Here is a 12,068-nt window from a genome sequence, read left to right on the forward strand (position 1 = left end):
TCTCACCTGAACACTCTCTCTTCCTGCCTCAGACTGCCGAGCTCCCAGATCCTGGGTGTGAACCACAATGCTAGGCTTATTGTGAAATTTTTTCTACTTTTTTGTTGTTGTTTTGAGACAGGGTTTCTCTGTGTAGCTTCTGGCTGCCCTAGACTTGTCTCAAATGTACAGTTATTTTGAAGTGGGATAGCATCTAGCAAAGGCTGGCCTGAAACTCCTCATACTTCAGCTTCCTGAGAGCTGAGATTACTAAAGCTGGCTGTTGCTGCAATTTCTGGGGCAGGTCCACCTGGCAGGCCTGAGGGGAAGGAAGAAAGAATAACAAAAATGACTTAGCCTGTCGCTGGTGGTGTACGCTTTTAATTCTAGCATTTAGGAGGCAGAGGCAGGCGGATCTCTATAAATTCAAGGCTATCCTGGTCTGCAGAGCAAGTTCTAGAATGGCCAAGGCTACACAGAGAAGCACTGTATCCAAAAGCCAAAAACCAAACCAAGCCAAACCAAAAAAAGAATGACTTCTAGAGGCTGGAGAGATGGTTTAGTGGTGAAAGGCATTTGCTCCATTTCCAGAGAACACAGGTTCACTTTCAGCTCCCCTCCCCATGGCTCCCAACTGTTTTTCATTCCATTTCCGGGGAAGGCTTTGGCCTTCCTTATGCATGTGATACATAGACAAATATGCAGTTAAAACACCCATATGCATGAAAATATTAATAAAAATAAAGTGAAAGAGTGACTGCTGGGCTGGGCACGATGGCACACACAGACCTTAATTCCAGCACTCAAGATAAGAGGCAGGCTTATCTGTTTGACAATGGCCTGCTCTAAGTACAGAGCAAACCTAGAACTACATAGTGAGATCTTGTCTTACCAAAGAAACAGATGGAAAGTAAAAAGGTTTCCTAGGCTCCAGCTTAGGCATACATACGCATACCAAAGGGAATCTATTAGAGAGTACAGGATTCTAACACGTCTGATTTTGAAGGGGCTAAAAAACAAATGCCATGGGGTCTAGGACAGGCCTTGGGACTTAATTCAGGCTCTAAGAAGAATCAAAGTAACATTTTAAGACCTACTTCTGTGTTTTTCTGGACAGAAAATTCAGCATTAGACAAAATCCAGGGCCTTGATGTGAAAATGTTTAACTGGGTATTGTTGTGCAGTACAGACTGAAATTAAACTTGTCATGAAATGAATATGATCTGAAACCTTCAGTAGTTTCTGTCTCTGCCTTCGGAGTGCTGGATCACAAGTGTGTACTCCTTTACTCGCTCAGGAAATCTGTCTAATACATCTCTGTGCTTCTCACTGTGTGGCTTATCTCCACAGGGAAGTATACCATGTATGTTGGAAACATGACTGTGGCACTTTCCCTTATTTTCTCCTTGGAGGGGTGTGTGTGTGTATGTGTGTGCAAGTGCGGCATGATGAGAGAGAGAGAGAGAGAGAGAGAGAGAGAGAGAGAGAGAGAGAGAGAGAGAGAAGAGAGAAGAGAGAGAAGAGGGAGGAGGTGGAGGAAAAGAGAGAGGAGAAGGGGGGGATAGAAGATATGACTGATAGCTGGGCTTCTGTTCAAGATTTCTGGTTCATTAAACAACAGGTATGCAATCTACAACAGATATTTTGCTTTTCTGGGTTGCATTAATAGTCTTTTTATGGTTATCTATTTATAGTTCTGTATCTTTCCCACAAAACCTTTACTTTTTTGTTTATTTGATACAGGGTTTCATGTATCCCAAGCTGGCCTTGAACTCCTGATCGTCCAGCTCCCACTTACCAAATAATGGAATTACAAGCATGGACCACTGGACTATTATTGTTGTTGTTGTTGCTTTGTTTCTTTGAGACAGAGTTTTTTTGTGTAGTCCTGGCTATCCTGGAAATTATTTTGTAGAGTGCCTGCTGCTGCCTTCTGAGTGCTGGTATTAAGGTCCTACACCATCACCACCCAGCTTATTATTATTTAAAAAAAAAAAAAAACATTCTCAGCTGGGTTCATCCAGCAAGCAGAAGCAGGTGGATCTCTGTGAGTTTGAGGCCAGCATGGTTTACAAAGAGTTCTACAGTCAAAGCTGTAACACAGAGAAAACCTGTGTCAAAAAGCAAAACATACAACAAAAAAGACAGTTTCATTATATGCTCAGGCTGGTCTTGAACTTAGGCAGCCCAGCTGACCTTAGATTTGATTTACAATTGCCCCAGCACACACCAGGGCATCCTTTTGCTCTCTTCAGTTTTTTTTTTTTAAATTTAATTTTTTTACTTTTTTGAGACATGATCTCACCATCTATCTGCCTGGAATGGAACAAGGTATGTAAACAGGGCTGAACTTGAGCTCCCAGGGATCTGTCTGCCTCTGCCTCCCAAGTGCTGGGATTAAAGGTGTGCATTGTTACATTAGGTTAGCTACTATGATTTAAAAAGTATATATTATTTAATGTATATGAGTACATTGTAGCTGTCTTCAGACATACCAAATAGGGGGTCAGATCCCATTACAGATGGTTGTGAGCCACCATGTGGTTGCTGGGAATTGAACTCAGGACCTTTAGAAGACCAGTCAGTGCTCTTAACCACTGAGCCATATCTCCAGTTACTATGGCTTCAGTAGTAAACTACGTCTACTAAATGCTAAGCAATGATGCACATACTTTAGGACAGTTATTAACATGAATCTCATGTGCATTATCATCTCCACTTACTGTTCAAATCAAGGAGTATTGTGTGACAAAACTTCCTGGGGACATGCATTACGGAGACCCACTCACCCCAGAGAGGAAACTCATGACAAATCAAAGCCCAATTAGTTTTATTGGGGGCTGCCTTCAGAAATATGAAGAAATATGAGGGGTTACTTACAGTAGCAGAAATGACTCAAAGACAGCTGCATCACCAAGGCCCACCCCAACACTGGTGACAATTCATAAAATCTGGGAAACTTGGGGCATACTGCATCACCTGCAGATCACCTGGAGAGCATCCTTTCCAAGCAAGTCTGGTCTAAAGCTCTTCCAGGTAGCTTGGCTGGGTTCTGCTTCTTTTCAGCTGGTCTGGCCTGCAACATTTGAGAGTTTTCGTTGCAGTTTAGCTCTGCTCTTCTGAGAGGGACTATAGGCAGAAAGGAGCTTAGTAAATCTGGTCCGTTTCAGGGCCTTCCTGAAGCTATTTTGAGTTGTTTGCCTTCCTGCTTCATGGAAAGTTCCAGTCTTGGAGGAAACTGTTACACAATATTGATACAGAAAGGTTTAGAAGTCTTCCACAAGTTTACACAACTTGTTTAGTCATGCTGAGACTTCACAGGGAATATGGTATTTTACCACTGGCCCCTTATTAGTAACTTTATTGAGAGTGACTATTATCTAGTTTTCATAAATGAGGAAACTGAAGCTTACCTTTCCTTTCCTTTTTTTTTTTTTTTTTTTTTTTTCGAGCTGGGGACCCGAACCCAGGGCCTTGTGCTTCCCTAGGCAAGCGCTCTACCACTGAGCTAAATCCCCAACCCCAAGCTTACCTTTCCTAAGGCTACAAAAAGCACAGCTGTACTTCCTAACCAAGTCTTCCCGATAACCCCTATATGCCTGAGTTTACAATCCTAGCACCTGACTACTGAAGTTAAAGCCCAACTAGCCACATACTGGCTTGTTTACATTATGGTGTTAACTAAACTTGTCTTAATATGAGAATGAGGAGGGCTGGAGAGACAGTGAAACTGTTAAAGGTGAGGTTCACAACTAAAACTACAAAGAGAATGAGGATATATTTATTTATTTATTTATTTATTTTTTGGTTCTTTTTTTTTGAGCTGGGATCGAACCCAGGGCCTTACTCTTAGGCAAGATGATAAATAACCCCGAGAATGAGGATATATTTATTAACTATGTAGGGCTCTTATGATGATTAAGTGTTACATATGTGGATCATGGAGTAAGCACTCAAAGGGGTTGGGTATCATTATTTCTTCTGGACCAGCACTACACACAAGCATTATAATGTGAATGGTAGTGATCCCCTGAGGGATGGGGGTGGGGTTGGGAGGAGAGAGGAGAGTAGGAGGTTGTTATTTTAGCTGGTTATGGAGGTTCAAATTTGTAATCTCAGCATTCGGAAGGCTGGGGGACTGGCATCACTCTGAGGCAGGTGTGTGATACAAAGTGAATTTCAGGCCAGCCTGCGCTATGGTGTGAGACACTTTGTCAAAACCCCCAAACTGAACAAAGGTGATCTTTAAGTTTTCAAGTAACTACGTTGAAAAAAACTAAAAGAAACACGAAATTATTTAAGTTATTAAACATACGCCCAACAACATAATCAGTTTTGCAATCAACAATGTCCCTTCTCAACTTGGTCCAGCCACGTTTCAGGCAGCGGCTCGGAGTTGCACCCTCCGCTCCGTGTCAGGGTTGCTCGCAGTTAGCTGGGAGCCCAAGGCTCCGCCCCGCGCCCCTCCCAGATTACATCATAGAGCCCACCAGTCAGGGCCGGCGGGGCCCACTCAGGCCCACCCGCACGCAGGCCGCGTGCGCCTGACACTAGCATCCTCTCTGCTGGAAAAGGAAGCGGCGGCCATCTCAGAACGGCGGAGGCGGCCTGAGGCTCGCCATTCGCTGAGACATCCGCGGGCGGGAGGCCGTGGTCTAGACCCCCGACGCGCGCCTCGCCAACGGTCCACCGCTCGTGCCGCTTTCACGGAGAGGTCGAGGAGCAGGGGTCGGCGTGGATTGGTTCGTGACGCCTCGGCCCGCCCTTCCCTGGCGCCCATTGGCTGACGCGGCACCCGCTGACGGCGAGGACGCTCCGCCTTCGTGCCGGCCTTCAAGAGGGCGACGAGGAAGCGGCCACCTCCCTGTGCCCCGCCCCTCCGGCTAGCTCTGTGGCTTCTGCGGCTCCTCCCGGCTGCTCCCGGCTCCTCTCTGCCCTCTCCCGGCTTTCTGCGGCTCCAGCTTGGGCTCGGCGGCGGCGGCGGGTAGGTGCCGGTGAAATTGGGATCCTAAGGTCGGGCTCCTCACTATACCCCGAGACTCTTGGCCAGCTTTTCGCACGGGCCGCCGGGGACCCCTCAGTACGCGCCTGAGGCGGGGAAGGGCGGTGGCTGTCGGTCTACGGGACGCCGGAGTAGCTGCGAGAGGGGGCCTGGTGGGGGGCCTACGGGCGTGACCTTCGGAGTCTCCGAGGGGCCTTCTGAGGCGACCGTAGGGGCGAGGCCGGCCGAGAGGTTGTTTCAGGGCTTCTGGGGTTGTGGAGCCGAGGGGCTTGCCTCAGGCTGGGCATGTGCTGAGTCCCGGCACGGAGGGTGGACTGCAGCCTGGGCCCTTGGGTGGGGTTCGGGATGCAAAAGGACGCCGGGGTCGTTTCTCTAAGCTTCAGGAGGAGCGTCAGTGAGTGTGGGAACTGAGGCGAGCTCCGCGTGTCCTGTCTGGGGGTTATGGGTGGGGCCGAGGGGTGATCTGGAGAACCCAACTCGAGCCCTTGTGTGCGTGGGCCCCGCACAGTTTGGAGACTGAGGCGCATCTAGTGTCTCTGACTTTAGGAATGCAAAGGGGTCACGTTAAGGGTGCAGAGTCCGGAAACATAGGGACCAGGGCTAGCCGTGGCGGTCGGAAACGTTACTCGGAGCCGAGATTGTGGTTTATTTAGTACATGGGACGAGCTCTTTTGGACTGTTATAGCCGGAACTCAACTTTACTTGAGATTGCCTCCTGGGCGTATTTGAGAGGTTTTGCTTATCTCTTGGATTGTGTAGATTAAATGCATTTGGTGCTTTAGGGGAAGAGACTGATTTCCCCACAGGTTTGTGTTTTAGGAATTCAGAACTCGGCCCCTCCCGGAGCGGGGTTGTAGCTTGTACTTCCCGGGAAAGATTAGTGTTACCCGGCTTTTTGCTGGAATCCCCCTTTCTCCTTTCTCTCCGCTGGTCCAGTTACAGAATTTCTCCCCAGGGCCTCTGCAGTGTTTCTTGCTCCCTGTGAGTGTCTCCCGCCCATTTTCCTACTGCTGCGCTTTTGGCAACTGCCTCTGCTCTTTCCCAGGGATGGTTGTGGCATTGCATCAGGGGATATTTGTGCTTGTAATTTGCTCACTCAGCCCAGGAGGAGGGAGAATAGTATGGTGCAGAGATGGGGGCGGGGGAGGTGACAAGCAGCAGGAGGGGGCAGTTGCCGGCAGCTTGGCTGGGTAGGCAGAGCGATGGGTGTGGTGAGGGAAATACAGCTGCTCTAGGCCTATAGGGTAACGCTGCCCAGTCATCAGCGCAGAGATTCAAAGACCAGCAACAGCAGCAGCTATTTTTATAAATCAGTCCTGAATCCAAGCTGAGCACATGGATTTAGGGTGAACAGTTGTCATGCCCTAACTATGACAGGCTGAGTGTTTTTAGACAACACTGCAGTTGCTAAGCGAGAGACTCGATCTGTCTGTACCAGGCTGCAGGTACTTGCAACTTTGTAACTTTTTCTCCGCTTTGGGCGTGTTCATGGCTTTTCAATTGATGGAGTCTGATGGCCCATACCACTTCCTTTCAAAGGTGATGTTTTTACTTCAGTCATAATCTTCTTTTACACTTAGCTTAAAGTCATTAAAACTATTGCTGTTTTGGGCTAGTACCTTCGGTCTTCCAGGGGCTTTTTAAACGAAAGCGAATCCACCGATGGAAAGAAACCTCAGCAGAGATTTATGAGTCAAGGTCCAGTACGTGATGCCTTGGACCCAATTGGACTTAATTATCCACTGGCCCAAAACGCCTCCATTGTTCTTGGTAGCCTAATCAGTAAAGCAGTATAGTATTGGAATGAGGGCAAGAAAGTTCTCAGGGATATTTTAATCAAGCTATTGACGCTTAAGTGAATTGAACTTTTCATATGTAATGTTAACCCGTGCACTAAAGTTGGAAAATGCAAGGGTGTGTCTCATTGTGTTTTATTTACTTATTTTTTACATTTACTCTGAGTGTGTGTGTGTGCAGAGTGAGTGTGGAGGTCAGAGGACAACTTTGGGAGTCAGTCTCTATTTACCATGTGGGGTTTGGGTATTGAACTGAGGCTTGGCAGCAAGTGCTTTTATCTGTGGACCTTGGTTTTTGTTTGTTTGTTTTTTGTTTTTGAGTCAGACAGGATTTCTCTAGCTGTCCTTGAATAGAAACGCCTCCGCCTGTAGAGACTTGTATTATTTTTTAAAACTTGATTTTAGGTTTATTTATTTTATGCCTGAGTGTTTTGCCTCTGTGACTATGTGCACATGTGTTTAGTGCCATGGAAGTAAGGAGAAGCATGGGTAGGATCCCTTAAGACAGGAATGGCTTTGAGCTATGTGAGTGTTGGGAACCAACCTGGACCCTCTGTTAGAGCAAACAATTGCTCTTAAACTCTGAGCCATTTCCCATGTTCCTGTTTTGTAGACTTTTTGAGACGAGGTTTATTCTGTAACCCAGAATAAACTGGAACTGGCCTGGAACTTTACTATGTAGTCTAGACAGGCCTCAATTGAGCTCATAGCAATCCTCATCACCCTTATTCCTTTTTCTGTTGTTTTTGTTTTTGAGACAGGGTTTCTGTGTAACAGAACCTGGCCGTTGTTCTAGAATTCCAGCTGTAGACCAGACTGGCATTGAGTTCAGAGACTTACCTGCTGCTTTAGATTAAAGGCATTCATCACCAATGTGTGTCCATGTACACTGCTCCCTTTGCCCCCACCAGACAGGGTTTGTCTGTGTAGCCCTGGCTGTCCTAGAACTAGACCAGGTTAGCCTAGAACTCAGAGATCCACCTGCTTCTGCCTCCTGAGTGCTAGGATTAAAAGACCTGATCCGCCATTGCCTGGCTGAGCTTCAGTTTTTCAAATGCTAGGATTATAGGCATATGCTACCGTACCCAGCTTGGAGTGTGTTCCCAATATTCTCCTTTTCCAAGTTTAAAAAAAAATCTATTCATATGTTTAACAGTGGGCCTGTGCTGAAATCTCAAATATACAAATAAGGTTATATTTTATATTAAAGTCATTTTCCATTGTTTGCTGACAGCCAAAGGAAGCACCTGGATTTTCTCTTTTCCGATGGGGTTGGGGTCTTGTGATGCCCAGGCTGGACTCAAGCCCTCTTCTTGCCTGGGAACATCACAGTTATATCTCAGCTTTCAATTTGGTATCATAGCTTATTTTAGATTTCGTGGGCAGCTTAGCTTTAGTTAGAGAACTGGTTCTTAACTTTGCTTTCCAATTTGGTGATTCAGTTTTCACTGTAGACTTTTGCAGTTGACAATTTCAAAATTTGTGGCTTATTATTTTCAAGACACAAGGTCTTCTTACATACCCCTGGCTGGCTTTGAATTCATGTAGAATTCATGTAACACCGTACCAGTTCAAGGCTGAAACTTTGCACAGTGTAGGGAAATTTCTGCTGCTCAGCTGTATTCACAGTCTCATTTTTTTTTTTTTAATGTTAAGAACAGGTAATGTATAAGTTTTAGTTTTCCATTAAATGCAAGAAAATCAGAAATGAGAGGTAGATATATAGTCTTTCCCCATCTTTTTTTCTGAGGCAATATTCCCTATAGCTTAAACTGGCCTCATGATGAATCTGCCTCTGCTTCCCAGGTGCTGACAATAGAGAGGCATATGCCACCAAGCCTGCCAGCACTTTCTTCCTTTTACAGTGGCAAAAGGTTTTTGTTTTTCGAAACAGTATTAACCTATGTAGCGCAGACTGGCCTTGACTCCAGATCCTTCTGTTTCACTTTTTTTTTTTTTTTTTTTTTTTGTAGTGGGTTTCTCTGTGTAGTCCTGGCTGTCCTAGAACTCACTATGTAGACCAGATTTTTTCAAACCTGAACCAGATCTGCCTCTGCCTCTATAAAGTGCTAGGATTAAAAGTGTACACTACCATAGCCAGCTTAAAGTGTTGGAAATACTGACACATGTCACCACATTCTGCAAGAAATGCAGTTTAAACATTAGATTTATGGAAGAGTTAACACAGAGCCATTAGGCCAAGAGAACCTGTCAGTAGCAAAGGGTCTTGTAGCTGGGGAATAAGTTAGTATAGTGCTAGATCTGCCAGGCTAGGCACATAGCTTACATAAATAGCTGATTGTGTGCGTGTGTGTGTGTGTGTGTGTGTGTGTGTGTGTGTGTGTGTGTTTTCTCCATCTTTATTAACTTGAGTATTTCTTACTTACATTTCGATTGTTTTTCCCCTTCCCCGTTTCTGGGCCAACATCCCCCTCCCCTTCTCTATGGGTGTTCCCCTCCCCATCCTCCCCCCATTGCCGCCCTCCCTCAACAATCACGTTCACTGGCAGGACCAAGGGCTTCCCCTTCCACTGGTGCTCTTACTAGACTATTCATTGCTACCTATGCGGTTGGAGCAGTCCATGTATAGTATTTGGGTAGTGGCTTAGTCCCTGGAAGCTGGCCGATTGTGTGTGTGTGTGTGTGTGTGTGTGTGTGTGTGTGTGTGTGTGTGTGTGTTTTTCCCATTTTTTCCGGAGCTGAGGACAGAACCTAGGGCCTTGCGCTTGCTAGGCAAGCGCTCTACAACTGAGCTAAATCCCCAACTGGCTGGCTGATTGTGTATTTAATATGGGCGTATTGGGGTTGGAAATTACTGTGACACAGCACCCTCCAAAACAAAACAGAAACCCAAAGACAATGGACCCTGTCTCAAACAAGATAGAAGGCATACCTGAAGTTCTCTAATATACTCAAATCTTTGCATTCTTGTGCTCATATTCTCTCTCTCTCTCTCTCTCTCTCTCTCTCTCTCTCTCTCTCACACACACACACACACACACACACACACACTCCAGAGAGAAAAGATAGAACTCTGTGCACTTTTAACTTCTCAACCATTTCCAACCTTCTTCCTTCCCCTCTTTTTCCTGAGATAGGTAGGGTCTGATCAACCTCAGTTAATCTGGAAATTCCTAGGTTCAAGTGACTCCACTCCGTTTCTTTGTCTCTATAAGATGTTGCTTTTAATTGTAGATGTTTTGGGTTGAACAGTTTTATGCAGGTATTTCTCAAGATAGTAACTTCTCGGCTGCTGGCTCCAATTCAGTTCTTTTATATTGTTTTTTTTTTTCTTTCTTTCTTTTTTTTCGGAGCTGGGGACCGAACCCAGGGCCTTGCGCTCGCTAGGCAAGCGCTCTACCGCTGAGCTAAATCCCCAACCCCTCTTTTATATTGTTAAGACCTCTTATTTTGTGTATGTGTATGTATATAGGCACTCAAGTGCCTATAGGTTCATAAGGTTCATGTCCAGGTCAGAGGATAACTTAGGGATGTTGGTCTTTTCTTTCTAGCATATATATCTTTCTAGCATATATATTGAAGTAAGGTCATGAGGCCTCAAGGGCCTTTACTTGCTAAGGCATTTCACCAGCCCTAAATCTGTCATTTTGAAAAGTTTTTTCTTTTTTTTCTGATAGCCCTTCCCTTCCCTCCCCTTCCCCTACCTTCCTCTTTCCCTCCCTTCCTTTCTGTTTTTTTTAATTTCTCCGTGTAGCCCTGGCTGTCCTGGAACTTGTTCTATAGACCAGGCTAGCCTCCTGCCTCTTCCTCCCAAGTGCTAGCATTAAAGGTGTGCTGTGCACCACTGTGCCTGTCCCTGAACTGACTTTCTTTCAATTTTAACTTAGTGGCTCTGACTTATTTTTCAGTCTGCAGTTATTTTTATTTTGTGTAGCTCCAGTATTTACTCAATGACACTTATTTTATCCTACTTAAAAGTTTTTTTTTTAAAGCCAGGCCATAGTGGTGCATGACTTTAGTAGTGGTGCTTGAGAGGCAGAGGCAGTCAGATTCTGAGTTTGAGGAAAGCCTGGGCTACAGAGTAAAGAGTGAGATCCAGGATAGCCAGGGCTACACTGAGAAGCCCTATCTTGAAACACAAACAAAAGTTTTCTTTTCCAGACCAAACAGCCGATCTCTACCTTTCTTCAAATACAATTTCAAACTGTTTGCTCTGTTGAACATCATCCTGTGCATGCTACATTTTGTCAGTTTTTTTAGATATTGTTTGATCCAGATGTTTTGTTAATTATTTGATAAGAAATGCTGAATTATTGTATGGTATTGTGTGGTTCCAGACATTGGAGGCTGAGGTGGGAGAATTGCTTGAGGTCAGGATTTGAAGGCCAATTTGGTAACATAAAGTCACCCTACTTTTCAGAGTTGTTTGTTCTTTTACTTGTTTATTCCTGTACTGGGGATTGAACCTGGGGCTTTGAGCAAGCATTTTACCACTGAAATATAATCAACCCACAGTCTGCAAGTTCCATTTTTCTTGCTATTTTCTTTTTTTTTTTTTTTTTTTCCGGAGCTGAGGACCGAATCCAGGGCCTTGCGCTTCCTAGGCAAGCGCTCTACCACTGAGCTAAATCCCCAACCCCTCTATTTTCTTTTCCTTTTCTTCATTTTAGTTTTATTATTATGTGTTTAAGTGTTTTTGCCTGCATGTGTGGAAGATGTTGGATCTCCTGGGACTGGAGTTACAGGTAGTTCCTGAACTGCCTTGTGGGTCCTGAGAATCAAACCTAGGTCTTCTGCAAGAACAACAGTGCTCTTAAGTGCTGACCCACCTCTCAGCCTTCTTTCTACTTTTCAATGCTAGTTTACACTTGTCTGGTAGTTACCTCTTTTCTTTTTTTGTTTTGTTGTTTAGAAATTGTCCTTTTGTTGGTTTTCTGTATTTGTATTTTGATTTCTCCTACTCCACTGAAACATTTTATTTATATAGATGCTTTACATTTTTAGAGAAAGAGTGAGTGTAACTCAGTAGAGTCCTTGCCTACTATACAGGGATAAATTTGCAGCACTCAATAAATCTGGCATGATGGGACACATCTATGATCCTAGCACTTCACTGGGGTACATTACAGGCCAACCTGGAATGTATGAAACCTGTTCTCTATTAAAACAACAAAACCCAAAAGGGTTTAGAGAAATGTCTCAGTGGATAAGAGCATTTGCTGTTCCAGCATTTGAGAGGTCAGGGTGGGAAGGTGGGTACAACGTTGAGGTCAGCTTGAACCAGCTGGTAAGCCCCACATTGACTTCAGCTAGAGTAACACTCAGTCTCA

At 45.0% G+C, this 12,068-nt stretch overlaps 1 protein-coding gene across 3 annotated transcripts in view; it reads left to right on the top strand.

Annotated features, from left to right (window-relative positions):
* The first annotated feature begins 4,532 nt into the window (after positions 1–4,532).
* Positions 4,533–12,068, top strand: part of LOC116907651 (microtubule-associated protein 4) — a 96,167-nt gene continuing 88,631 nt past the window's right edge. Inside the window, exon 1 of one of the 3 annotated variants that reach the window (XM_032910739.1) lies at positions 4,533–4,959. The gene's annotated coding sequence lies outside the window, so the exon portion shown is untranslated. The remainder of the gene's footprint in view (positions 4,960–12,068) is intronic. The other 2 variants (XM_032910741.1, XM_032910740.1) reach the window with 2 other exon arrangements.

This window comes from Rattus rattus, chromosome 8, assembly GCF_011064425.1.
Source record: "Rattus rattus isolate New Zealand chromosome 8, Rrattus_CSIRO_v1, whole genome shotgun sequence".
In the NCBI taxonomy this organism is placed as follows: domain Eukaryota; kingdom Metazoa; phylum Chordata; class Mammalia; order Rodentia; family Muridae; genus Rattus; species Rattus rattus.